The sequence below is a fragment of the Pelecanus crispus genome, chromosome Z (assembly GCF_030463565.1).
Source record: "Pelecanus crispus isolate bPelCri1 chromosome Z, bPelCri1.pri, whole genome shotgun sequence".
NCBI classification, from domain to species: Eukaryota; Metazoa; Chordata; class Aves; order Pelecaniformes; family Pelecanidae; genus Pelecanus; species Pelecanus crispus.
In genome coordinates this window covers 22,085,353-22,112,674 of record NC_134676.1, presented here as the reverse complement: position 1 = coordinate 22,112,674, position 27,322 = coordinate 22,085,353, and the positions used below count along the sequence as shown (strand labels likewise).

General features: G+C 41.5%; 1 protein-coding gene across 2 annotated transcripts in view; it reads right to left on the bottom strand.

Moving 5' to 3' along the window:
- The window catches only part of RAB3C (RAB3C, member RAS oncogene family), a 145,372-nt gene that overhangs the window by 46,147 nt on the left and 71,903 nt on the right, over nt 1-27,322 (bottom strand). The gene's annotated exons all lie outside the window — the stretch shown is intronic.

The window sequence follows — 27,322 nt, the reverse complement described above, 5'->3', positions numbered from 1 at the left end:
ATACAGACGGAGAGCATGTGTACAGCACCATGTGTTACTAATTTAGGGATCCTCCTAGGTAGTCTGGATCTGTAAGTGATACAATGCACCACAGCATCACACAGAGATGTGACATCAAATCCCAGAAGCAGTCAGGTTGCCTGCCTGGTGCATGTACCAATTGTCATATGGTCTGAACTATTCTGGGTGAATTTACTCTCTGTTCCTTGGCATCATGGAAAGCCCAAGCTGGGGAAGGAGCAGAAAGAAAGGAAAGCCAAAAACTCACCAACTGAAATTCAACTGAACCTGATGAAGGAAGAAATAATTGGGAACTGCACAAAGCAATACGGTGAAAAGAGGATTGGGCTGCATTCCCAATGTGCAGTTACTTCACATCATCATACCTGTGTGGTTTTGTGTGATAATGTGGTTTTTAGAGCCGTTCTTTATGTCACTGTATATATCATATATATACAATTTCTGAAGCCATACATTTTTTAGTAATTTCCAGGGAGAACAGATGGATTTGTTTGTGGCAGGGTATGTTTCTTTCAAGGAAATATATTAAAGGTTATATGTTTGCAGCATTCCAAATACCAAGATTGTATTTATCTTAAAATTTCTCATAAAACTCAGCATTTTGTTTGAAATACCAGCTCTTGAGACTGTGATATTACACGTAATTCTTTTAAAAGGGACATTATGGGCCTCATTGTCCTTGGTAAAGGTCTGAAAACATTTAAAACACCAAAAAAGGTGTAAACGTACCTCAGAACCTCAACCTGTGGAAACAAAACAAAATGGAGTCCTTTGCAAGCCACACAGTCCCTTTCATCACAAAGTCTCACCAGTTTTAAGAGAGAACAAAATATTTTCTTCACTCTGATATTTTTCCCCTCAATTCTTACTTCGGTAATAATATTATTTTGGATATAAAAGAGAAGATTCTTGGACTGACTGAAATATTTTGTTTTAGTTTGTCCACAGTAACAGGACTTGCTCAGGCCAATGATGTAGCCTGCTGCAGGTCAGGTAGGATATACCCCCTACCTGTATACAGGGACCTACTTGTCTTTTAAATGCTGGGCATGTATCTGGCAGAGCATGGTTGAAAATTATTATCAGAGCATTTATTTCTAGGTCCTTCTTCAGTGTATACGGCTTAAAAATCCATCATAAAAATCATTCTTATGGACAAAGTGTCAACTGTTAGGCTATAATCTCTTTGCAGTTCATAATGCCCCCAAAGACCAATTGTCTGCTTTTCCTGTTATGTATTGACATAAAACTATAAGTAATATATTTCACAGATCTCATTCTCATATCCTTCCATTATTCTAATTAACTCTGTCTAGTTGAAGATTAACACCTTCTTTCCCAGGACATCTGTCAACGGTGTATCATCAAAGATCGCATTTTACCCAAAGAAGAAATCTTTTGTAAGTTAATACTTTCATGTTTGTGACTCCATTCTTCCCTAGTTCTTCTTTCTTTTTTTGGTCATAGTTCAGTACAGATCAGCAACATCAAAAATCACATTGAAATGTTTGTGGGAAAGCTGATATTGGACAGGCTGCTCATCAACAGCACAGTTGCTTAAGCTGAAGAGCTGAAACACAACAATTTCTTCAATTCTGAATATTGAAAAATGGTGTTCTACTGGTAAATCTTCCAAGTACTCCTTTAACAGTCATACATGAAAATGACAATAAAGCAGTCTGGATGTATAATTTGTGTGAGGTATAGCCAAAATAATTACACAATATTAATGCTGATCTATAAATTACTTAATTTAAGTCCTAATTTGCTCAAGGGGTACAGTGGCAATGTCCTTTTAATCAGCATGAGGAGCAACACACTGGCTGAAGTTTTTTTAGACACTTTAAAACCCAGTGTCTCTGTCTTCTTTAATGTGTGTAAGACACCAAACGTTGGATGTGCTTTGCTCAACAGACACTCTGGTGTTTGTTATGTTTCTAGTTCATACTATATTTGCCACCTGCTTCCTAAGTTACAGATACATGATTACACAGTGTTGTGTGTAAATAAATGGATATTATGAATTAGCTGCTGCAATGAATTAATGTACCAAGCAAAGCAATAAATGTCTGGAGGAAGAAACAAGCTCAGCTCCAGTGTATTTTATTTTCATTTTTCATCTCCACAGTTTTATATATGTCAGGAGGCATACATTTTGACATATTTTTGCTGTGAACATGACATCTTGCCTTAGAATTTGTCTGGAATTTGTTTAAAACTTGACAGGCTCATATTCTTGAACCCCATCCCATGGAGGTCTAAAGCTCTGCTGAGGATGTCAAGGATGCTAGTGCTCCATGAAGCTTGGCCAGCCCTGGCATGTGCCCTGGCTGCGCAGATTCCTGCGGCTTCTAAATACAATATGCTCTGGGTTTAAATTGCCCCTGGCCTGGACGCTGAGCAACACTGCCCTTTCATGTCATGGTGAGCTAGCACAAAATGTGCACCACTTGTCAGCCATCAGTGAAGACATGAGGAGTTTCCCAAAATGGAAAACGGCTGGAATGAGTACAGCCAATGCTGCTGACCTGATAAAAGCCCATCAGAAGCACTTTATTTCTCAGTTGTCTTTCTTCAAAAAAATGAAAAGGTTCTTACCAGTTTTTCCTATCTTTCTTAAGCACAGTTTTCAATATTCACACTCTTAAGCACCATTTTCTTATAGCCATTTAATTTGGGCCTTTGATTTTGCATTCATGCTTTTTTCTTCTTTATTAAACAGTCATCTCCCCAAAAGCCAAAGCCCAAAGAAATAATCTACATCCCCCAAATATCCTAATCAAATATCCTAATTTACACCTTTATGTGCACAGAGAACAAGCAGAAAAACACAGCAAAATAGTCACCTGATTTAACAGAAAAGATTCCATCTCATTTTCTTCATGCTTTTTGCTTCTTTCCCCCCTGTCTAAATCCTAAGAAAAACTGAAAGACATTCCCAGCAGAATTCATTGCTAAAGCTCAGAAGGAAACCATGTACTCCACGGTAAGGTATGTATACATTCTTTACAAAATTCTCTCTTTCCACTTCCTTAGTTTCCTCGGGTTTTTTTATGAATTCAGAATTCAACTTAAAAAAAACCCAACTATGAAATAGTAATCAAAAGAAATGCTAACAACACTGATTAACTCCTGAATATTAAATGAGCAATACTCCAAGCATTCATATTTTTCAGGGACTTAATTAGGAAGGATTGCCTGATTTCATCCTTGATGGCCTTAGCTATAGCTAGAAATGAGAAAGCAAAAGACATTGAAAACCTGATTTTTAATAGTGTGGAGAACTTCAGCTCTCTCTGCAGCAGGTTCTTATGTGTATGAAATTGGTCATGGCTGTAAAAAAAAGAAAAAATAAAAAAAAGAGCAACCAGTGCAATAAATCAATAGTTTTCAATTAAGTATACCTAGGAAAGCATGACATTGCCTTCAGCATAAACAAAAAACTCCAAAAAGCAATACAGTAAAAATGAATGTAATGAAATCTGTATTGACTGATTGACTTAATAATGCTTAAAAGTGAATCCAAACTCTTGTGTTTATGAGCATTTCCCTCCCTAGGATTCTCACATAGAATGTATTTAGTTTGTTTTTCTGTTCAAATCTTACCACATAAGAAAGGAGTGCTGCATTTCCTGGAGTTTTTAATTAACAGTCATATCAGTGATACCTAATAAAAATAAATATATTCAAATATCAAAATAGTTACTTTATGATGCCATTTACCTCCTTGTAACTTTTACTACTAGAAGATCCTTTTTTTCAAAATCAAAATCAGGATCTTTAGCCCAAGTCAGTCCAAGTCTAGGAGAGATCGATATTGACTCCCCTACAAGAAAGCATTATTAATAGGGTGAATAAGCATAGGAAATATAGAAACAAATTGGACGTGTACATATATTATGGAATATGACAGCTAACAATTCAAGTATTCTACTAAATGAGACTACATTATAATTTGCCTTGACAGGTTTTGTAGCTTGTAAAGCTTAATTTTTATTCATTTTCTCCAACATCTTTATTCAAGAAAATTAAATCTAGAAACTGTTTTCAATATACTGTATTTTGGTGAGACCGCACATCAGAAGACCTTTGCCTTTACAAAGGCAAAAACTACCTGCATGTGATAAAGCTGTGACAGGGACTCACGCGATCTGTGGGATTCTACAATAACATTTTAATCCAAAGTGCACATACAGTGCAACTTTACACTTCAAAACTACAGTTCTGCCTGACACAGACAGAGGCTAGCAAGGTCTGTCCATGGCTGGGGAATAAGCTGTCTGCATATGAGGCAGCTCTAGTCTGGAAGCCATAAAAGCAAATGTAAGCACTTCCTTTGTATATGATAATAGGATAGAGGAGCATAGGAGACAGTGTCCAGCTGTCCTCACTTTGCACACCTCACAGAAATATGAACTGCCTTAACCTACTGAGTAATTTAATGTAAGCATTTACTTTCACCACCTTTCTGTAACTCATGGGATGAACTCTAATACTTGAAATTCTTCCTTCAGAAAGCAGTACGTGTTACCAGCCATGCTCAGGGAGAAGAGCTGACTGTGTTCTTACAGCAGGGTGCTGCCCACACAAGTGGAGATAACTGTGCTTTTCCAAGCCATCCCAGCACTTCTTGGATAGCACAGTTCTCTGCTGTTTTAAGCTGAGCGTGCTTTGAAAGTACATTCTACCTCTTAGTGCTCAGGAAATGATTTTGTGGAGAAAGGACTGTCATTATCAGCTTCAGCTTTGTGCTATGAATATACCAGATCGATATTGAAACACCCTTGTGTGGTCTTCTGCTGCACTGTTCTCAAAATAACCTTTGCTGTCAGAAAAGTCAACTTCAGTGTTTTATTACATAAAATCAGACTGAAATGCAAGAGAGCTGTTTCAGAGACTTTCCAGCAATATGTATGGGTCCATGAGTGGGCTCTGGCAGACCCTAAGTGAAAACAGAACCATTCCAAGGCTTGTTTAAATATATTTTACAAACCTCCTTCTAGTTTATGAAGTGCTCTCAGTCTGCAGCATTCTCCTCCTTCCTAGCAAAAGCCTTTCCCCTTCCTCATTTACCCCTTCCTATGAAGCCTTTTGCCAGTTAAGTGCAGAGGAGATAAACCCCATTTTTGGAGTAGGAGTCTCAAGAAGATGCTGGTGTTCTGGACTCAGGAGAAAAACTAAGAACACCAATGAAAATGAAGATGTCAATAGGCTAAAGGCTATGGAAGACAGCCACAGGGTACTGAGAAATGAGTTTTAAAGAGCTGCAGTGGAGACTAGGGAGAGAAATCAGCATGAGGAGGTGTATGAATTAAATGAAGTTCAGTAACAGATTTACCAAAAAAATACAAGCTTCCGGCAGCAGTTCCCCAGTGATTTTGGTGTGTAAGCCCTCCTGCTCCATCCCAGTCACAGTCTGAAGACAGGTGCTCAAGCTGTGGGGGATGATCCATGCTGCCTCATTCCCCAGCCCTCACTCAGCTCCCTCTGATTAGTGGCATTTTCTGGTTCCCACAGGTCCCTTCAAAACCTCCCACAGCCCTGTGACCCCCACTCCTGCTGCGAGGACTATGCCCCTCAGCAGGAGCTGCTGCACTTCACCTACTCAGGAGCTGACTTGAGGAAAGTTCTGAAGGATGGCTGATCACCTTCCAGTCCTTCTCTACTAGAATATATCTACTTTCCAACATAACTACCACTCTTGACAAACCTTTGCTTCTCCTTGGCTGACTTGGAGGGCTTCTTTCTTTTTTCAGATGCCTTCTTTAAAAACCTCCTGTCTATTTTGGGTTTTGCCATCCTCTCTGAAAAGGAGACAGAGCCTCAGAGCATTCACTCTCTGCCCTCCCTGTTTGCTGTGTGGGACAGCATTTTTGGTCTCTAAGAGAGCCACAGTTCTATCACCCCTTTTCACAGTTCCCTTCTGCCTCCTGGGACATTTCACATTAAGCTGGCAGGACAGCTCTTGTAAGCTCCGACTGGATTTTACTTGTGTGACTTTATTGGGAAACAGAGAAATATTTAAGTATAGAACTGGAATTCAAACAAATTAAGCTTTAGCTCAAGGCTTGCAGTATAGATAGTCTTATAAAAGAGCTGTAATATATCCCAAATTTCTTGAAAATATGAGCCCTGGAAGTTCTCTCCAGGAGAACAGGGAGGGCAAAAATGAAGACACCTAAATACCTATTTAAATTTTAAAATCTTAACTGAAATGTGAAGAAAATATTAGTTTTTGTTTCCTTACTAACACACTGGATCTGGAAGACTGTTTTACTCTGGTAGATAGTATGAAAAGCTCTTTAACAACCTCAGATAAACCCAGACTTCCCCTCTAGCCATCGTACCTATGCTTTTGTTTATATATCTAAGCTTTGACTGCAGTAACTAATCCAGTGAAGAGTCTCCATGGAGACTGAAAAGTCATTTTAAACACCCATGACTTTCAGAATATAAATCTCTCTTAACAGATATTGTATGAATTTTCAGCTAGAAGCAACATTTCCTGATCATTCTTGGTTACTTTTGTATATTCTGTAATCTACTCATGTAAATACACACATAAACAACAAAACTCTGTGAAGATTCTAAAAAATGAATAAGCGTTTGTATTTAAGATGAACTACTAATATTGATTTTCCTTGATCTATGAAGGAAATGTCTTTGAATCTGCTTAGAAATATAGCTTTAACTACTATGTAAAGTGTTGAGCATTTGTGGTTTAAAAGCTCAGAAAAAACATAGATTATAAAGGCTGTACTAAATAAGGAGAGAGGCTAAGATGGCTAATTTCAATTTATGCATCTAAAAATATAATACAAAAGTGATACTTATTATTTCTCTCAACTCTTCCACAGTTTACACACATGCAATTTTAATCTATGTCTCTCTCTCTTTTTTTTTAAATTGCAGGTGCAGGTTTCTTGTGGATGACTTGTCACTGTCAAAATGATGTGTTTGCCAATTCTCTCCCAGCAACCAAAACTGAAAGGACTGATATTAAATATTACATCAAAGGAAGGTTTGCATCCCCATCCTTTCTGGTTTGTTCATATTGTGTTCTCTCCTTTTATCCCAGAGGCTGTAACATTCAGTTCTATTATCTGCTTGTTTGTAGCAAAGGAGCTGTAATATGCAGGCTCCTCTCACTGACTAGCAGCACAAGCTGCTAGGGTCCTGTTCTTTCTTCAGAATTCTTCTGAAACAGAATTTATTTGGGGTTTTTTTCTTTATTTTTACTTCCTTTAGTACACTTTGCCTCTGCTAATGTATACACATAGCTAAGTGTGAGTTTCATGTGTTCAATTAACATGGATTTCCTACAGAGATTTGCCCTCCAGGAACAACAGGAAAAACCACCACCTGACATGACAGAGTCTAGTTTTGTTGTTTAGTGTATGTCTGAAATGCACAGTTTAAAATGTAGATATGGAAAAACTGGGGACGTCATGCAGATTTGTCTCTGTCAAACTGAGCCTGAAACCAGTTTTGTCAGTATTATGGTATTCCAAGGGAGCCATTCCTTATCAACTGTTTTTTAATTGATGTAACACTTTCTTTTCACTTGCTGTGACCAAAGCACTGTAAATAGAGATTTATAGTGCAAGTGACAGGAGGCAATTCAAGATAAAATACATTGATTTATCCTTCCCCTTGGAGTATGTTCCTTTTATGATGTGAACTCATGGCAGAGCATGTTTGCTACAAGTAGAGGGGAGCGGAGAGCTTATGAAAGCCCTCTCTGCTGTGAACGTTGGACAGCTACAATTCTTCTCGTGATTTCATGTGTGAATCAGATTTTAGCTGCATTTTTTAAAACCCTAGTGGTAGCAAGAAAGAGGGAAGGATGGAGTGAGGTCCCTGTTGTCTCTGCTAGAGTTAGAGGTGACCTGATATGTAGCGGCATCTGCTTCTCCACACTTTGTTTGGTGTTTCCAGGAGCTATACACAGACTCCCTGCCTTCTAATTCCCTCTCCCCAACTCCACTGAAACCATAGTTAACAATCTCCTGCTGAAGCACTAATGTATAGATGAAATACTTGTCACTTGTGCTCACTGAGCTGCTACTGCCTGATCCCTTACAATGAACATCCCTGAATTGCTGAGGCTGTGTATGCTGGGTTTTGTCACAGGGAGAACTGCAGTGACTTTGCAGGAATAATTTGTGTTTAAAACCAATACTACATGAACTAAACACTGCACAGTGATATCCAAGTTAGGGTGGAGCAAATCAGCTTAAATATTGGTAACAGTGTTATCTCAGAATCTTTCTGGGGCACCTCAGCTAGCTTGCATCTTTCTGTCCATCATTGCATTATACAGAAAAGGCAACTGCAACATACTCAGCCACTGAGATTGTCCTCAGTTGTTTGGTGGCCAGCACACAGGAGAATTAAAGCAGAAAGACAGTCCCTACCCTGGTCCTTCTGGGAACATTTATAAGCAGCTTGTGACCTCCAAGGCTCACTGTTTTCACTGCCAGTTCTGCAAGGGTATCACACGATGTCTGGAGATATTAGGTGCTGTTGAAATATGTTTTCTGCTAAGGCCTATTTAATAAACACACAAAACCTTGGCCCAAACAGAAGACAGGCTTTTCTGTCCTACTTATTCTCCAGAAACAGAAGGGCCCTAATGCCTCTTGTATTGTAGGAAACATGAGCGAGCACTGGGTAGAAGTAGAACCTCTAATTTGGATTAACAAGATATTTTCCCTGCTTTTTCCTTATTTTATAATAACTCTATATTCATAAACCTAGAAATTCAGAAACGTTTATTTGTCTTCAAAATGTTGTCACTTGACACTAAGGGGACAGACAGGTTCTTTTAGGGATCCTTGCAAAATGATGATGGCAGTAAATCGTAGTTATATTTTGTCTTCTTAACAGAATTTTATGATTAGTATAGCACAGAATTTATGATTAGAATGGCACAGGATTTCTACAAGGAGAATCAGTGTAGCACAATCTATAAGTAGCGCGATATAGAATTTATGTTACAACTTAACTTAGGATATCTAATCACTTAGACCCTAACTTAAGTTATGATTTCTAATCACTTAGACCCTCTGCAGACTGGGTCAGATCTTAATACATTGTTTGCTGTATCAATATAACAATCATCATCTAGACTCAAGAATCATATAAAGGAAGAGTCACTCGGTCCTCGGAGGACACGGACAATGGTGGAGGTATCTCTGGCTACCTGGGGGTCCCGGGTCTCACTGTCCAGCAGCAGTTCCAGTCCAGATTCCTCACTTAGGACTTGTAACTGTTTAATTTTATAGACAGTGCTGTGGGTGCTGTTAAGCTTCCCTGTTCTGTGACGGGGTCATAGCTACTTGGTTGGCCAGGTGCCTGGGACTTTCAAGGCTGGTGAGGAAGGGAGTAACTGGCTTGGCACCCAGGAATCTTGAGGCTGGTGGGGAGGGGAAGAAGAAATCTGTTTGGCTTGTCTACTTGGTTCACAAGACCTTCAGGGCTTGATAATGAAGAGAAAGGGAACACATACGTGACCAGTTCAGTCACAGAGAATGGCCATTTACCCTATAAAATGGCATTAGTTATGCTAACCATATTACCAGGGGTTGGGAGCAGGGGGTACCAGTCACACCTGCGTATGATAAAAATGGTTTTCCTGATGTAAACTCCTTGAGGCTGTGCTTTGGATTTTTTGTAACAATCAGATAGAACTAGGTTGTAATGCTTTTACAGGTCTGTTGGATTTGTACCAGACACAGTCTGTTCAGAAAATATCTGTGTCCTGAGCTTTCTAAGAAGCTGAAGTATCCAGTTCTTCATGTACCATGCAATCTGCTCTGGAGGCCAGCTGGAACCTACCACCATAATAGTTTTAAGATCTGTTTTAAGTCACTGTTCATTACTTCCATGAAACTGAAATTTCCAAAAGTTACGTTGTTCATGCCCTGTTTCCTTGCTGGGAAAGTTTATGGAGAGGTTCATCTTGAGTGAACTCAACAGGCAAGTGCAGGTCAACCAGGGGATCAAGCCCAGCCAGCATGGCTTCATGAAAGGTGGGTCCTGCTTGAGCAAACTGATCTCCTTTTGTGACCTGGTGACCCACCCGGTAGATGATGGAAAGGCTGTGGATGTCATTTACCTGCACTTTAGCAAAGCCTTTGACACCGTCTCCCATAATATTCTCCTTGGGAAGCTGGCAGCTCATGGCTTGGACGGGTGTAGTCTTCGCTGGGTAAAAAACTGGTTGGGTGGCCGAGCCCAGAGAGTTGTGGTAAGTGAGTTAAGTCCAGTTGGCAGCTGGTCACGAGCGGTGTTCCCCAGGGTTCTGTTTTGGGGCCAGCCTTGTTTAATATCTTTATCGATGATCTGGATGAGGGGATTGAGTGCGCCCTCAGTAAGTTTGCAGATGACACCAAGTTGGGTGGGAGTGTCAATCTGCTCGAGGGTAGGATGGCCCTGGAGAGGGATCTGGACAGGCTGAACCGATGGGCTAAGGCCAACTGTATGAGGTTTAACAAGGCCAAGTGCCAGGTCCTGCACTTGGGTCACAACAACCCCATGCAAGGCTACAGGCTTGGGGAAGAGTGGCTGGAAAGCTGCCTGGCCGAAAAGGACCTGGGAGTGCTGGTTGACAGCCAGATGAACATGAGCCAGCAGTGTGCCCAGGTGGCCAAGAAGGCCAACAGCATCCTGGCTTGTATCAGGAATAGTGTGGCCAGCAGGAGCAGGGAGGTGATTGTTCCCCTGTACTCAGCACTGGTGAGGCCACACCTGGAATACTGTGTCCATGTTTTGGGCCCCTCACTACAAGAAGGACATTGAGGTGCTGGAGTGTGTTCAGAAAAGGGCAACAAGGCTGGTGAAGGGTGTGGAGCACAGGCCTTATGAGGAGTGGCTGAGGGAACTGGGGTTGTTTAGCCTGGAGAAGAGGAGGCTGAGGGGAGACCTTCTTGCTCTCTACAACTACCTGAAAGGAGGTTGTAGTGAGGTGGGTGTTGGTCTCTTCTCCCACGTAGTTAGTACACAGGATGAGAGGAAATGGGCTCAAGCTGCGCCAGGGGAGGTTTAGATTGGATATTAGGAAAAATTTCTTTATGGAAAGGGTAGTCAAGCATTGGAAGAGGCTGCCCAGAGAGGTGGTGGAGTCACCATCCCTGGAAGTGTTCAAAAAATGGGTAGATGTGGCTCTTTGGGACATGGTTTAGTCTAGTCTACCCTTGATTGGTTTAGTGTGGACTTGGTAGTGTAGGTTAATGGTTGGACTGGATGATCTTAAAGGTCTTTCCCAACCTAAATGATTCTATGATTCTATGATTCTATTCTATGTGCTCTGTGTGTATTTGGCAGTGGCTCATCCAACAAATGGGATTGAAAAAACTAGACTTTTTTTTTTTTTAAACTGAAAACATTCATTATTAAGCATTCACTATGAATGTCTTATTGTAATCGTCAGGGCCTTGCAATATTCTGATGAAAGACACTGCAAATGTTGTTGCATTTGCAAGCCACCTAAATAGCATTGTTACGCTTTGAAAATAACCACTATTAGTGGGTTACATTGCCATGTCAGTTTGCAGTTTGGGCTTCATATAAGAATATCGACAGCACTTTTCCTGCTTGATCAGAGGGCTGAATTCCAATAAAACTTGTTGTACTCATCCACATACAGTCTGTATCTCACAGAGCTATCATCCTTTTAAAACTGCCAATGCTTGACACTCTAAACAAGCCATGTTGAAATCACATGCAGAAGAAAGGAGGAATCAAAACCAGGAGCTAGCAGGAGAGGGGAAGTGGCCTGAGGGGAGCAGAGGTGAGGAAGCTAATGAGGGAGAGGGAGCTCAGTTAACTTCTTCAGACTGCCCACAAGGCTGTACACTTCTTTGCTGCTGACTCACACAGTCTTGGTTTTGTTGGCTTTCTGAACGAATAACCTCAAGGCTGCGTGAATGAAACTTCAGCCTTTAGTGCTACTGACATATATCTCAATCCACAGAAGATAACTGCAAATCTGAAATCCCCAAAGGAACAGCTCCTTCAGTGAATCTCAAGGTTTGATTTTGGTGCAGGGGCCATGATATTCCTCTGAAGTTAACAGATTTAGAGTATCAGAGTACAGAGAGAAGTAAATCTTCTGCAACTTGAGCTGAGAGTGGGAACTGTTTAGGGACATTACTGAGTCACTGATACAACTCATTGGCTGGCAGCAGAGCTTTCATTTGGGAATGCTGAGCGATAGTGTAACTTTGTCAACATGCACAGTTACAGAGTGTATTAGTTACTGTTCAGCCAATAAAAACTATCATTGCCACAAGATTTTATGATATTTATTACTAACAAAAATAAACATTGTCAGCTGATGATAACATGCCAGGTTTTGTTTCTTTTGCTACTGGCTGTGTCTCTCTATAAAATAAAGAGATAGCCTAGACTAAATATTGGAATAATTTTTTCATATACCTCCTTTAGCATAGGGTTATATTACCATGCTTAATTTTGTTTATCTTCCTAATAAACTCCAGCAGCTCACCACTGGCCTCTCAGAGGCATTTTCCACTTTAACTTTTTGAAAGAGAAAAGCGTTAATCATAGGAAAAAACAGACAAAACTGAAAATCTCATTAAGAGTATCTTAGCACAGTCTAATTAATGGATAGCCGTTCAGCATGGCAGCGTTTATATGTTAATCTGATCATCTGGTTTGTTTTCATCTACCTCAGTATAACTCTCAGTGACCATATCTGAAGAAGAAGATCTGGTACAGAACAGAAGACACCTCCTTTGTTTTAATAACAGTTCTCTCAATGACTGAGTGCCTATATTGCCTCATCAGCCATGCAATGAAACTCTACCGTGAAATTTCCAGTCCAACAAGGCAAGTTTATGTTCACACTGTCACATCTGCGTTATTATTATTAATTATTGATGTTCAGTTCGGTTACTAGCTGTGAGATAGCAGGCTACAAAATAGGTATGTTCTGTTTCTTGCTGTGTGATCATAAAGAGCAATGGACAGAAACTCACAAACTAGAGGATAATGCCACCACGTATGCTCCTGGGAATTAGAACTGACGTATGGGGATAGTTAAGCCAGACCTCTCTTCTTGCCAGATGTAGATAGTAGCCAGGCATGATTTGCTCGTTTGTCATGTTTTCCCAAATAAAAGGTTTTGGTGGTTTCATATCAGACAGGACTGCCAAATTTTTATGAATGAGGAAAAAGAGCCTAGGAAAGGACTGATGCAGCCTTCCTTACTGCTGCCCAGCTCTACCAAGAAGAGAAGAAATTAATCCCCTGACTGCAGCCCTTATCTGTAGGAGTGGGGGCTGTAACGGAGGTGCAGCCACACTCGGAATGTAGTTACCAGTCTGCGGCTGGTGCTAACAGAGAGGCTGCAATCCATGATGCTGCAATAAGTCATGCCTAGTTATGGCCAACAGCAGTCCTAATCAACTACCATGTGAGTGCAGATCAACCAGGGGATCAGGCCCAGCCAGCATGGCTTCATGAAAGGTGGGTCCTGCTTGACCAAACTGATCTCCTTTTATGACCTGGTGACCCGCCTGGTAGATGATGGAAAGGCTGTGGATGTCATTTACCTGCACTTTAGCAAAGCCTTTGACACCGTCTCCCATAATATTCTCCTTGGGAAGCTGGCAGCTCATGGCTTGGACGGGTGTAGTCTTCGCTGGGTAAAAAACTGGTTGGGTGGCAGAGCCCAGAGAGTAGTGGTGAATGGAGTTAAGTCCAGTTGGCGGCCAGTCACGAGCGGTGTTCCCCAGGGCTCTGTTTTGGGGCCAGCCTTGTTCAATATCTTTATCAATGATCTGGATGAGGGGATTGAATGCACCCTCAGTAAGTTTGCAGATGACACCAAGTTGGGTGGGAGTGTAAATCTGCTGGAGGGTAGGATGGCCCTGCAGAGGGACCTGGACAGGCTGAACCGATGGGCTAAGGCCAACTGTATGAGGTTTAACAAGGCCAAGTGCCAGGTCCTGCACTTGGGTCACAACAACCCCATGCAAGGCTACAGGCTTGGGGAAGAGTGGCTGGAAAGCTGCCTGACAGAAAATGACCTGGGGGTGCTGGTTGACAGCCAGCTGAACATGAGCCAGCAGTGTGCCCAGGTGGCCAAGAAGGCCAACAGCATCCTGGCTTGTATCAGGAATAGTGTGGCCAGCAGGAGCAGGGAGGTGATTGTTCCCCTGTACTCAGCACTGGTGAGGCCACACCTGGAATACTGTGTCCATGTTTTGGGCCCCTCACTACAAGAAAGACATTGAGGTGCTGGAGCGTGTTCAGAGAAGGGCAACAAAGCTGGTGAAGGGTCTGGAGCACAGGCCTTATGAGGAGCAGCTGAGGGAACTGGGGTTGTTTAGTCTGGAGCAGAGAAGGCTTGAGGGAGACCTTCTTGCTCTCTACAACTACCTGAAAGGAGGTTGTAGTGAGGTGGGTGTTGGTGTCTTCTCCCATGTAGTTAGTGATAGGACGAGAGGAAATGGGCTCAAGCTGCGCCAGGGGAGGTTTAGATTGGATATTAGGAAAAATTTCTTCATGGAAAGAGTAGTCAAGCATTGGAAGAGGCTGCCCAGAGAGGTGGTGGAGTCACCATCCCTGGAAGTGTTCAAAAAATGGGTAGATGTGGCTCTTTGGGACATGGTTTAGTCTAGTCTACCCTTGATTGGTTTAGTGTGGACTTGGTAGTGTAGGTTAATGGTTGGACTGGATGATCTTAAAGGTCTTTCCCAACCTAAGCGATTCTATGATTCTATGAAATTAAAAAAAAAAAAAAAAAAAAAAAAAAAGGCAGTTATTTAAGGCACTCGCTAGGCCAGTTAGGTCCCCTGGAATTCAGGGGTGACTTAATCTTGCCTGTGAATTCCTGAAGCACCTTACTGAGATTAGCTCCACTGAGGGGTTCCACTGAGCCACCAGTGACTGAGCAGGATCTGGGTGAGTGATTGCTATCACCAACTTCATGACTGTGCTGCTCAATCTCAGATTTGAGGAAAAAGAAAGACATGGAGAACCCTGAGAGAATTCTGTCCAGGCAGTATTTATTCCCTTTTCTTATTAGACTCCCACTGGCAGCATTAATATGGTTTGATGCAGCTGAGGACAGTTGAATGAACTCCCTGATACCAGGTGGCTGCCTGGTATCTAAGAAAATGGCACATCTATGGTGAAGGAGGTTCAAGGGGGGGTGTGGGACCTTCTGCAGCAGCGCTTAGTCCCACAGCAAAATGAATGAACAGAGCAAGTGTGAGTAAAAGCCAAAACCACATATGGATAATTTCAGTTCCACAAGTGTGTTTCTTTCTATTGTTTAAGACACAAAAATAGGAAAGAATGAAAAATGTCATGAAAACTTAATAGCTGTCTTTCCTGATTAACTGCTACAATGCGTGAATCATTTTTTTGACAGTAAACCTACTGAAAACATTTTATGATGAGGTTTGAACTTTTAAATCAAGGGTTTACTATTTTCAAGACAAAAACAGTTGGATAAGGATTTGCATAAATTTCCATGTATAATATACATATTTAAATTCAGGGTTTAGTAGAAAGAAAAAGATAAGAAATATCTTCATCAAAGCAATGTTGTTGAGGCTACTGTGCTGTTTAAGCCTAACATCAGGTATGTTATCAGGAAGAGCCTTTAAAAAAACAGCCATATGTTCTTTTTTGTCACTGAGAGTTTTCCAAACAAACCTAAAGCCATGTATTTGGCAATGTCAGTGATAAGAGAAGGTAATACATTACTTTCTGGCACATCCAAAACTTCAAGCAACAAATAAACAGTTTGGATGTCACTGAATATTTTTGTTCGTCTCTCATGAGTGATCTGCTGAAAATTATAGAAACTTGCAATTAAAAACCAATCTATTTGTAACATTTTCCTATCATCATAAATTACTTATTTTTTTTTTTGTAGGAAGACTCAGTTGCAGTATATGCTGCTCCTCAGATCTCTAGGGATGTTCTCCGCCTTTGAGTTTGAAATGCAGGGATACTTTTTTTGGATGTGCTGGGAGAAACATTGTGGAAGACTTTGGAGTGGGTCTCTGAAACTGGAAAGTATGTAGGTGGTTTGAGCTAGCACCAGTTTAGCACTTGTGAGCCAAAGTTTGATAACAGACTTTTGAGGGAAAAGATAAGATGTCATCTCAGAGAGCTAAGTTTTCTGTATACAATTTACCACATCAGAAATTCTGTACCAAATAATGGGTGAAAAATGGCTAAACAAACTGACCTGGAATACAGAATTTTGTTTAAATATTTTAAAACACATTTGTTCCACCAAGAATAACTTTTTGATAAATGTCTTGATACAATTTTGAATGAGAAAAAATATACATTTTAGAAAAAATATCTAATTTGCCACTGGCCTTAGTTCTTACATGAATAAAATGTGAAAAGAAAAAATGAAAAGAATTTTAGTGTCATTTTGTGCATAACAAAAGTCCATTTCCAATAGTGAACATTAAAAGAGAAAACTGTAAATGTCATGTAATTGCAATCACTAACAATATTTCGAACTGTAAAATGTACTTTTGTTTCCTATATTTAAGTCCTCTTTCTCCTTATGTTCATCCATTGTGCAGAAAAAAGACTTAGACACAAATGAAAAAATATATCAAACTCTGATTCTTTTAAAATATTCATCCTTAAATTTCACCCTCCTGTTTTTACAGAATATAATTTGCACAACATTAGCATTTCTTTCTTTGTTTTAAATAGGAGACTAACATGAAACTATCCACCAATGTGCAACTTCTTGCACCTGCTTGGCTGAAAAGTATACCTACATCAAAAAAACCCAAGGAATCTGCTTGAATCTCTGTCCATATCAAGCCCAAGTTAATCCATTTAATATCAGCTTCCTCCATCAGTATATTTTTCCAGCCGGCTCTAAGCTGCATTGCTGTGTGAAAGTTGCTGTCAGCGGCATGGCAGAGACTCAGTTTGTGCATGGATCACCTGTGGACACAATGCAGCTTGTGTCCAGACAGAGCCCCATGGGACAGACCTTCTGAGGACAAGTGTGGGGAATGGCATACATGGCTTGTGCCTGCACTCGGTGCACCAGAACCTCACAAATTGTGTTGCATGTCAGGTCATATGTTCTGGCAAAGAGGGATGGAGGATAAATTTGCCTAGATGCACTTTCCAGATTTGTTCCCTGTTATACAGCAAATAATGGATTTTTCTTAAATGATAGAACTAAGTTCAATATTGAGAGGTAGAAGAAAAATTGTCTGTCTGTAGATCAAGCATGTGCTGAGCATGAATATTAGAAATTTTAGAGGTGGAAGCAAAAGAAGGTATTCTTTAGAACGTATGCCCTTTAGAAGTGCATGTAGCAGTGCTGACATTAATTTAATGGGCCTAATTTGCTTTGAGGACTTCTTACATTCACCCATTAACATGCTAATTTTCCGATTTTATTTTTTCTCTTAATGACAATTAAAAAAATGCCATCATGTCTCTTGTAATAAGAGAGACACAATAGAACACAGAAAAAAACAGTTTCTAGTACACTGTAGCTGTAGCTGCTACTTGAGGTGCTAAAAGGAAAGAAAAAGCTAATAGTTTGAAGAAATGGAACGATTTTTTTTCACAGTATTGCCCAGAATGACAACTAGTACTGGCGTATCCAGTAAATCCAGCTGCCAAATGCCATGTTATAGTGAATGCCCATATTTTTAAAGCCTTCATTCTGAATGTTATCTTGAATTGATAGTAGCATAGTCACTGTTTAAAGTTCTGCTTTTAAACAACCTCAAATGATACCTTAAAGAATTTAAGTCAAGCTATGTATATTATAAAAACTGCACACCCCTCCCCTCCCCCCCCATTTCTAGTAGTGGCTGAAGTCATATTGCACAGCTCGGGATCTCCTTTGGTCTTACCTGATGGCTACTGTTTCAGTTCTATTGTCTTTGCCCAGACCCAGTTCCTAATAACCATCTCCCATGAGTTATGGGCACAGGTGAAGGATGCACAATCAGTATTTCATTCTGTTGGCTTTAATTTTAAATTAACTTAATTTTCATGCTATTCCAAGCATATTGGTTAGTACTAAAGTCTGCAAATAGTTCCTAAGAAATACAGAAGAAAACTCAGCACAATAGAGTTCTTAAAATCACAAATTGCCTGCTGTGTCCTAAGCCTCTGTCTCCTTCATAAAATAGGCAGTTTATGTACCTTCTGCCAGCTGATTCCTTCTCAAAGGTGATAAGCTTGAGCAGATTGATGAGGTGGAGCTGTTTAAATGACACCAGCAAAAAAAGCAAGAGAAAAAGAGGAAAGAGAAGCATCTTTCATGGAAGACCCTCTGAATTGTGTAACCACAATCCTTTCCAACGGGCACATTAAAAAATATCCATCTTACCATTTTTGAGAAATACTTTATTTCGTAAAGAGTGAGGGCAATCAAAGCTTTTCCTAGGATGCTGTCCTACCTGCTACCATAGGCCTCAGCAAAAAATGCAGGAAGAACCGATTCTGTAGACTTTGGCAGACTTACAAAACACAGATTATCTGAAAACTTTAATAATTCCAGCCTCTTTGGCTCCTTCAGCCTTGTGTGTCTCCTGAGGAAGCATCTGTGAATCTGAGACTTCAGCTATGTGGAATTCTCAGATTTTAAATTCCTGTGCCAGGAAGACCTCCACAGCAGTGCCTTTAGTAGTCACCAGACAAAGATATTACCAGACAAACACTTGAAGCTGGGACAATGTTTTCAGGTGCAGAGGAGCAACTTAAAGTGAGTGTAAACAACTATACACAATGTGCTCTCTGTCCCTGTCTAGCCTTTGGACTTAGGAAAGTTTCAAGTCTAGGGTTTCAACCTAGAACATATAACTTCAGCCTTTTAGATGATCGTTTACATTCCTGCTGTTTCTGACCTACCCAGAGACACTGCATTAGAAATATCCTAAGTATAAATAACTCTTTGACTCCAATTCAGACATTATAAGTCTAGAAAAGTTGTATTTCTAAAACCAGATTTAACTTCAACTCAGAGGCATTTATTTTCCTGGCACTTCTATAGAACTCAACATACTGAGTTGATATCATTTGCAAAGATAGCCTTCACCCTCTCCTTCCTACCGTAAGATACCTCTGCCATAAAGCTAACACCTTATGTGGACTGAACCACTAAGAGGAAAGGGGGCATAACAGCTCCTAGTGAAATGTGATGATGGAAAAGGCTAACAAATGTAAATGCTAAAGGCAGTAGTATAAAAGAGGAATGAATGCAACCATTGTGACAATATAACTGAACTAAACCAAATATGCATAGAAGTGGCATGGAGTCACTCTCAACATTCACTTATTTCCCCTTCAGATTTAATAAGAAGGAGTTTTTAAAGGAAATCAGATTCCACTAGGCCAATTACTTGAAAAGTGTGGATGCTGTCTAAAGAATTCACCTAAATGGGATGTTTTGGTTATTCCCTGTTTCTACTTTAGACCTAAGCCAGGCAGAAAATGATGCCCTACAAGTGGTTCCTATTTATAGGAAATAAATCTGTTCCCAAAATCTGCATCTTTTTAGGGTGGCATGACCAACATGCACCAAACTCCTGCAAGGTACATATCTTGCACTTGCAGCATTAGCTGCATTTCTGAAGGAAAAAGCCTTCTGGAAAAGGCAGCTTCAAAATCTGGGCAGAGCTCCATAGGAGATCTGCTGAGTCAAAGTATGTTTGATTTGCTGTTTCTGCTAACAGCCAGATTTTTAGCACACATCCACTCTCCCTGAATAAAAGCAGAAATTATTGGTCCTTGTAAACTTCTGAAAATCTGTATGTCTAAATGAGAATACTGTTCAGTGCTGTAACTACTGCCACTGACATATTCTTCAGAGGAAACACATTCAGAGACTGACCTGAAATTGAAGAGAAATACTCTTCAACTATTTTATCAAAGTTTTTAAACATTTAGACTAACTGCTGATAAAGTTTATAGATGATACAAAAAATGTCCAAAAGGTAAATCATAGAATCATAGAGAATTGTTTAGGTTGAAACAGACCCTTAGAGTCCAACCGTTAACCTAACACTGCCAAGTCCACCACTAAATCATGTTCCTAAGCACCACATCGACATGTCTTTCAAATACCTCCAGGGATGGTGACTCAACCCGACTTCCCTGGGCAGCCTGTTCCAATGCTTGACCACTCTTTCCATGAGGAAATTTTTCCTAATATCCAATCTAAACCTCCCCTGGCACAGCTTAGGCCCATTTCCTCTTGTCCTATCGCTAACTACTTGGGAGAAGAGACCAACACCCACCTCACTACAACCTCCTTTCAGGTAGTTGTAGAGAGCAAGAAGGTCTCCCCTCAGCCTCCTTTTCTCAAGGCTAAACAACCCCAGTTCCCTCAGCCACTCCTCATAAGGCCTGTGCTCCACACCCTTCACCAGCTTCATTGCCCTTTGGATGCACTCCAGCACCGCAATGTCTATTCTTGTAGTGAAAGGCCCAACACTGAACACAGTATTTGAGGTGCAGCGTCACCAGTGCCGAGTACAGGGGGTCAATCACTGCCCTAGTCCTGCTGGCCACCCTATTCCTGATAGAAGCCAGGATGCTGTTGGCCTTCTTGGCCACCTGGGCACACTGCTGGATCATGTTCAGTTGGCTCTTGACCAGGGCCCCCAGGTTCTTTTCAGCCAGGCAGCTTTCCAGACACTCTTCCCCAAGCTTGCAGTGTTGCATGGGGTTGTTGTGACCCAAACACAGGACCCAGCAGTTAGCCTTGTTGAATCACATACAACTGACCTTCGCCCATCGATCCAGCCTGCCCAGATCCCTCTGTAGAGCCTCTCTACCCTCATGCAGATCAACGGTCCTGCCAACTTGGTGTGGTCTGTAAAGTTATTGAGGGTGCGCTTGATCCCCTCGTCCAGATCATTGATAAAGATATTAAACAGAAGTGGCCCCAATATTGAGCCCTGGGGAACACCACTTGTGTCTGGCTGCCAGCTGGGTTTAACTCCATTCATCACAACACTTTGGGCCCAGCCATCAGCCAGTTTTTTATCCAGCAAAGACGATGCCTGTCCAAGCCATGATCAGCCAGTTTCTCCAGGAGAATGCTGTGGAAAACGGTGTCAAAGGCTTTACTAAAGTCTAGGTAGACAACATCCATAGCCTATCCTTCATCCACTAAGCATGTCACCTTGCCATAGAAGGAGATCAGCATAGTCAAGCAGGACCTGCCTTTCATAAACCCATGCTGACTGGGCCTGATCACCTGCTTGTCCTGTGCATGCTGCATGATGGCACTCAGGATGATCTGCTTTATAACCTTCCCTGGCACTGAGGTCAGACTGACAGGTCTGTAGTTCCCTGGATCCTCCTTCCAGCCCTTCTTGTAGATGGGTGTCACATTTGCCAACCTCCAGTCAAATGGGACCTCCCCATTTAGCCAGGACTGCTGATAGAGGATGGAAAGGGGCTTGCTGAGCACTTCGCCAGATCCCTCAGTACCCTTGGGTGAATCCCACCTTGGGTGGATCCCACCCATAGACTTGTATGTGTCAAAGTGGTGTAGCAGTTTGCTACCATTTCCCCTTGGATTATGCAGGCTTCATTCCACTCCCCATCCCTGTCTTCCAGCTCAGGGGGCTGGGTACCCAGAGAACAACTGGTCTTACTATTAAAGACTGAGGCAAAAAAGGCATTAAGTACCTCAGTCTTTTCCTCATCCTTTGTCACTATGTTTCCGCCAACATCCAATAAAGGATGGAGATTCTCCTTAGCCCTTCTTTTGTTGCTAATATATTTATAGAAAATTTTTTTATTGTCTTTTACTGCAGCAGCCAGATTAAGTTACAGCTGGGCTTTGGCCCTACTACTTTTCTCCCTGCATAACCTCATGACATCCTTGTAGTCCTCCTGAGTGGCCTGCCCCTTCTTCCAAAGGTCATAAACTATCCTGTTTTTCTTCACTTCCAGCCAAAGCTCTCTGTTCAACCAGGCCGGTCTTCTCCCCCACCGGCTCATCTTTCAGCACATGGGGATGGCCTGCTCCTGCACCTTCAAGATTTCCTTCCTGAAGAATGTCCAGCCTTCCTGGACTCCTTTGACCTTCAGAACTGCCTCCCAAGGGACTCTGTCAACCAGTCTCCTAAGCAAGCCAAAGCCTGCCCTCCAGAAGTCCAAGGCAGCAGTTCTGCTGACCTCTCTCCTTACTTCTCCAAGAATTGAAAACTCTTATCATTTCATGATTGCTATGGCCAAGATAGCCTCCAAATATCACATCATCCACAAGTCCTCTGTTTGTAAACAACAGGTCCAGGGGGGTGCCTTCCCTAGCTGGCTCACTCACAAGCTGTGTCAGGAAGTTATCTTCCACACAATCCAGGAACCTCCTAGACTGTTTCCTCTCTGCTGTATTGTATTTCCAGCAGGCATCTGGTAAACTGAAGTCCCCCATCAGAACAAGGGTTAGCGACTGTGAGACTTCTCTCTGCTGCTTATACAATATTTTGTCTGCCTCTTCATCCTAATCTATAACAGAATCCCACCATATCAGCTTTGTTGGCCTTCCCCCTGATTCTTACCCATAAACATTCAACCCTATCATCACCATCATTAAGCTCTAAACAATCAAAACACTCCCTAGCATCAGGGCTACCCCATTGCCTCTCCTTCCTTGCCTATCCCTTCTGAAGAGTTTATAGCCATCCATTGCAGCACTCCAGTTGTGTGAGTCATCCCACCATGTTTCCGTAATGGCAACTATGTCATAGTTTTTCAGCTGCACAATGGCCTCCAGCTCCTGTTTGTTGCCCTTGCTTCATGCATTGGTGTAGAAGCACTTCAGTTGGGCTGTTGATCCTGCCACCTTTTGCGGGGAAGAAGCCCTAATTCCTACGTGACCATTCTCAGGCGCTTCTGTGGTTTCTAACACATCGATAACCCTTGCATCTTTCCTGCCACATGGATCTCCATCCCCTACCTCCACTGAGACAGCAGACCAAAGGACCTCACTAGCACTGTCCCTCGAACATTGGCATGCTGGCCTCAGGCTTATCTCTAGTGAGCCTGGCTTTATCCCTTTCCCCCTTCAAATCTAGTTTAAAGCTCTTTCAATGAGCCCTGCTAATGTCTGTGCAAAGATCCTTTCCCCTCTTTGAGACAAGTGTACCCTGTCTGTTGCCAGCAGGCCTGGTGTCCTGTAGTCCAACCCATGATCAAAAAACCCAAAACTCTGCTGGTGACACCAGGCTCGGAGCCAGGTGTTGATCTGCTGGCTCTTACTGTTTCTTCTCTCCTCATTATTCCCTGCAACTGGAAGGATAGAGGACAACACTACTTGTGCTCCTGATCCCTTAACCAGTCTTCCCAAGGCCCTGAAGTCTCTTTTGATTGCCCCCGGACTTCTAGTTGCAGCTTCATTGCTGGCTACTTGAAAAATCAATAATGGAGAATAATCTGAGGGCCATACCAGGGTAGGAAGTTTTCACATCTTTAATTCAGGCCCCAGGGAGGCAGCAGACTTTCCTAAGAAGTGGGTCCAGTCTGCGTATTGGTCCTTCTGTTCCCTTTAGAAAGGAGTCTCCTAAAAATTATTAAGGACCCATCAGTTTTGTAGGTCAGTCTGAACTGTCTGCCAAGTTAAGCCCATTTAAACAGCATCTGTTGTAGTAGGTGTGAAACCCTACAGGGAACCTAGCTATTCAGAGAACACAGGTTAGTTGAACATGTCCTAGAAGGCAGCAATTCTGAAGTGACTGAACAATTACAGGACATGAGCACTGGCAGTGTATTCTTAGTATCACCCTCTGGGTGAGACTGAAGGCAATAAATCACTCCATGTACATACAGCAGAACTATCAGAAGTACCAACTCAAGATTTCTCGTGGCAAAAGTTTTTGATCTCAAAAAAAATCTCTATTTAGGTTACAATTTTTGTTGTTACTGTCATTTGCAATCTTTAAGGGTTTTTTCTATTAATTAGGGAAGGTAAGATATGAATATTTCCTGAAGTGTCTGCAGTATGGCTGAAATTTACTGGACCTTCAAGTCATTCAGCTAAGCTTTAGACAAAACCCTTTCTCAGTCTCACAGAGTGGTAGACAAATGCTTGGCTACTATACTGTTGCATATATTGGTGCTAACAGGTTTAGATAAAACTACAGATACTGATTTTTTTTTTTAATGTAAAATGTTAATAGTCAAATTAGATATAGAATTTCTCACAGCTGAGAGTCAAATTAGATATAGAATTTCTCACAGCTGAGTAGGTTCATGCTGACCTAGGCATGGCATCTAGAATACGACTATCCATCTGTTGTTATAAAGGAGAAATGTCAGCCAGACTTCAGACTGAAAAAAATGCCTTTCAATATGAGTACAACAGCTTTGAACTAACTGTTTTTAAAGAATCACCCCAACACACATTTTAAACCAAACTCCTTTATCCACATCTAAAAGACACCTGTAGATTCACTGTCCTGACTGCAGTGCAGTTTCTAGATCAAGCCTTGAAGCTGAAGTGATTTGAGCTTGGATTTGGCCCATTGTGCACATATACGAAACGGCACTACTGCCTTCAGAGGCACATTTATGACAAAGAAAAGCATTTTAACCCCCAGAGAGGCTTAAAAGCTCCCACTCCCTTCCCCCATATCTTTCACAAATGCACAGACACATGTGCATAGCCATGCTTGCTTCTCTGCAGCATTGGTAATAACAAGTTTTCTTTAACTTCTCTCACATTCAGAAGCAAGCTGTAGTTTTGTAATTACTATCAAAATTGGAGCATGGGATAATCAAAATCAATTTTCAGCTGTGAGATGGGAGGAATAAAACAGAGGAAGAATAGCAAGGCAGCAACTGGGCTCATGAAATTAAAAATAAAAATAACAAGCAAATCTATGTCTCATTCTGACAAGTGAGGCACTCTGCCTCTCTGTCATCCCTTTCATCATGCAGATGACTGCTCAGTAGCTCTTGGCACATAATAATGCAATCCCTCCTGCCCACCAAATTTCTACAGTACTACCAACTGTTTGTACAGCTTCTAGATAAAAATGATGGGAAAATCATATTTCACAAGCCTATTTAAGAACTCCATAGCTTTTACATTTTTTTTTTTTGTTTCATTTTGCAGGGACTTTTTTTTTTAAATTTTTAAAGGCTAGTTACTTTTCACTACAAGACAAAGAGTGCCAACTATACCAGATCTAGGAGGCTGGAAAACAAACAGGTGGGAAAATTAACAATAAGTACACATATTTACACTTGCTATAAAGAAACCTTTGTGTCAGGAAGCTAGATAATACATGGCGTGCCATCTGGTTTGCCCAGAGATGGGTCAATGAGATTTGCAGATTACAGCTTGTCCTAGACAGCCATTATCACCCAGTTAACCCACTCCTTGAACAGAATCAGCCCATGGGCAAAGAACAGCAGAGGCAAAGCAAGGAAGTGCTTCGGCTGGCAGGGCCAGGAAGCAGTGGTGCTGGCAGTCACAACTGCAGGTTCAGATGGAGGTTTAGTGTACTCCTGGATTCTCTGTTTTTGCTAAACTTTCACAGCAGCATCTATGAATAACACTTTCAGCTACCTCCTCTTAGGTAGGAGATTTTGTCTCATAGAGTCATAGAATCATAGAATCATAGAATCATAGAATGCTTTGGGTTGGAAGGGACCTTTAGAGGTCATCCAGCCCAACCCCCCTGCAGTGAGCAGGGACAGCTTTCACCAGATCAGGGTGCTCAGAGCCCCATCCAACCTGACCTGGAATGTTGCCAGGGATGGGGCCTCTACCACCTCTCTGGGCAACCTGTTCCAGTGCTTCACCACCCTCATTGTAAAAAATTTCTTTCTTATGTCTAGTCTAAATCTATTCTTCTTTAGTTTAAATCCATTATTCCTTGTTCTGTCACAACAGGCGTTGCTAAAAAGATTCTCCCCATCCTTCCTGTAGGCCCCCTTTAAGTACTGGAAGGTTGCAATAAGATGTCCTCGCAGCCTTCTCTTCTCCAGGCTGAACAAATCATGCTGTGGAACAGAGCAGTACTCACAAATGTATTACAGCAAGCACTCAGCGTAATGCCTCCAGCTTGTACAAAATGGGCAGAATATCCCTTTGGTGGAACAAGTCACAGGGAGCAAATAAGTCTTCCTCTTTAAGTATCAAGCAGAGACTCCCCTCAGATACATTCAAGTGTCCAAAAGTTACTTGTCTGGTCATGCTTACTAGTTATGTAAGCGTATTGATTCTCTAGTAAGTGGAGAGAGATGCTCATAAGAGCAATTCGGTGCAGAGTTGCACAGATAACTGAGGGAGAAGAGAAAGTGGGACACACACTGGAGTTGCCCCTTTCCCCTGAAGGAGCGTGAATGACTACCTCCCTAGCACTTACACAGGAAATCCTAGGCAACCCAAGATCTCATTTCTGGTAGAGCAGAATCAAGGTAAGGTTCTCAGTTCTTATTTTCAGAGTGGTGAATGACCAGGCTCAGCATATACAGACCAAGAAAAACTCCAGGTGTAGAGAGGGAAGGTGGTCCATGGGTTCAGTGACACTTTCTACCATAATAGTAAGTAGAGGAGTGTGAAAGAGAGAAAGTTTTTTTCTTGGAGAGTCTGAGGCTGGGCAACAGTTCCTGTTAGAAACAGGCATCACAGCATCACTGCCTTTTACTTTAAGTGTGAAACATGTTTCTGACCTTGCCTGTCCTGAAAGAAGTACACAGTAGTGCGTATCTTAAAATAAATTTTAAAAAAAGCCAAACAAATATACTGAACACAAACGCTGAACAAAATCCTCTCTCAAACACAGTTCTCCCATGGGAACAGCATGCAAGAGAGCATGTGGAGCAAGCATGACAAATGCTATTCATATTACTCAGAGCACTGCTAGGAGGCTCTGAGGTATTAAAATAATTTGTAAAGGACAAGATCACTGAGATTATCTCTAGCTTTCCTTTTGGGTCAGCTTTACTTAAAAAGCCTTAGATTGTTTGGATCCTGCGTGACCGATGCCTGATTAAAATGACACACTTTTATGGAGATGTCTTGACATTCGCATAATACAAGGTAAAATAAGTACCAGCCACTTTAGGGTCTTCTATTCTGATGAAATTTGCTCATCATGTTTACACTTGAGGCACAAGACTGACAGCATAATGTATAGCCAACTATGGTTAAAAGCAACATGATGAAAAATTAAATTAAAAGACAACCCCCCCACACAGTATCTAAGTTTTTTCCATGAAATATGGAAACACTTTCTGGTATCTTAGCAGTTACCCTCCACACTAGCATGTTGCTGGTTTTAGTAGTATG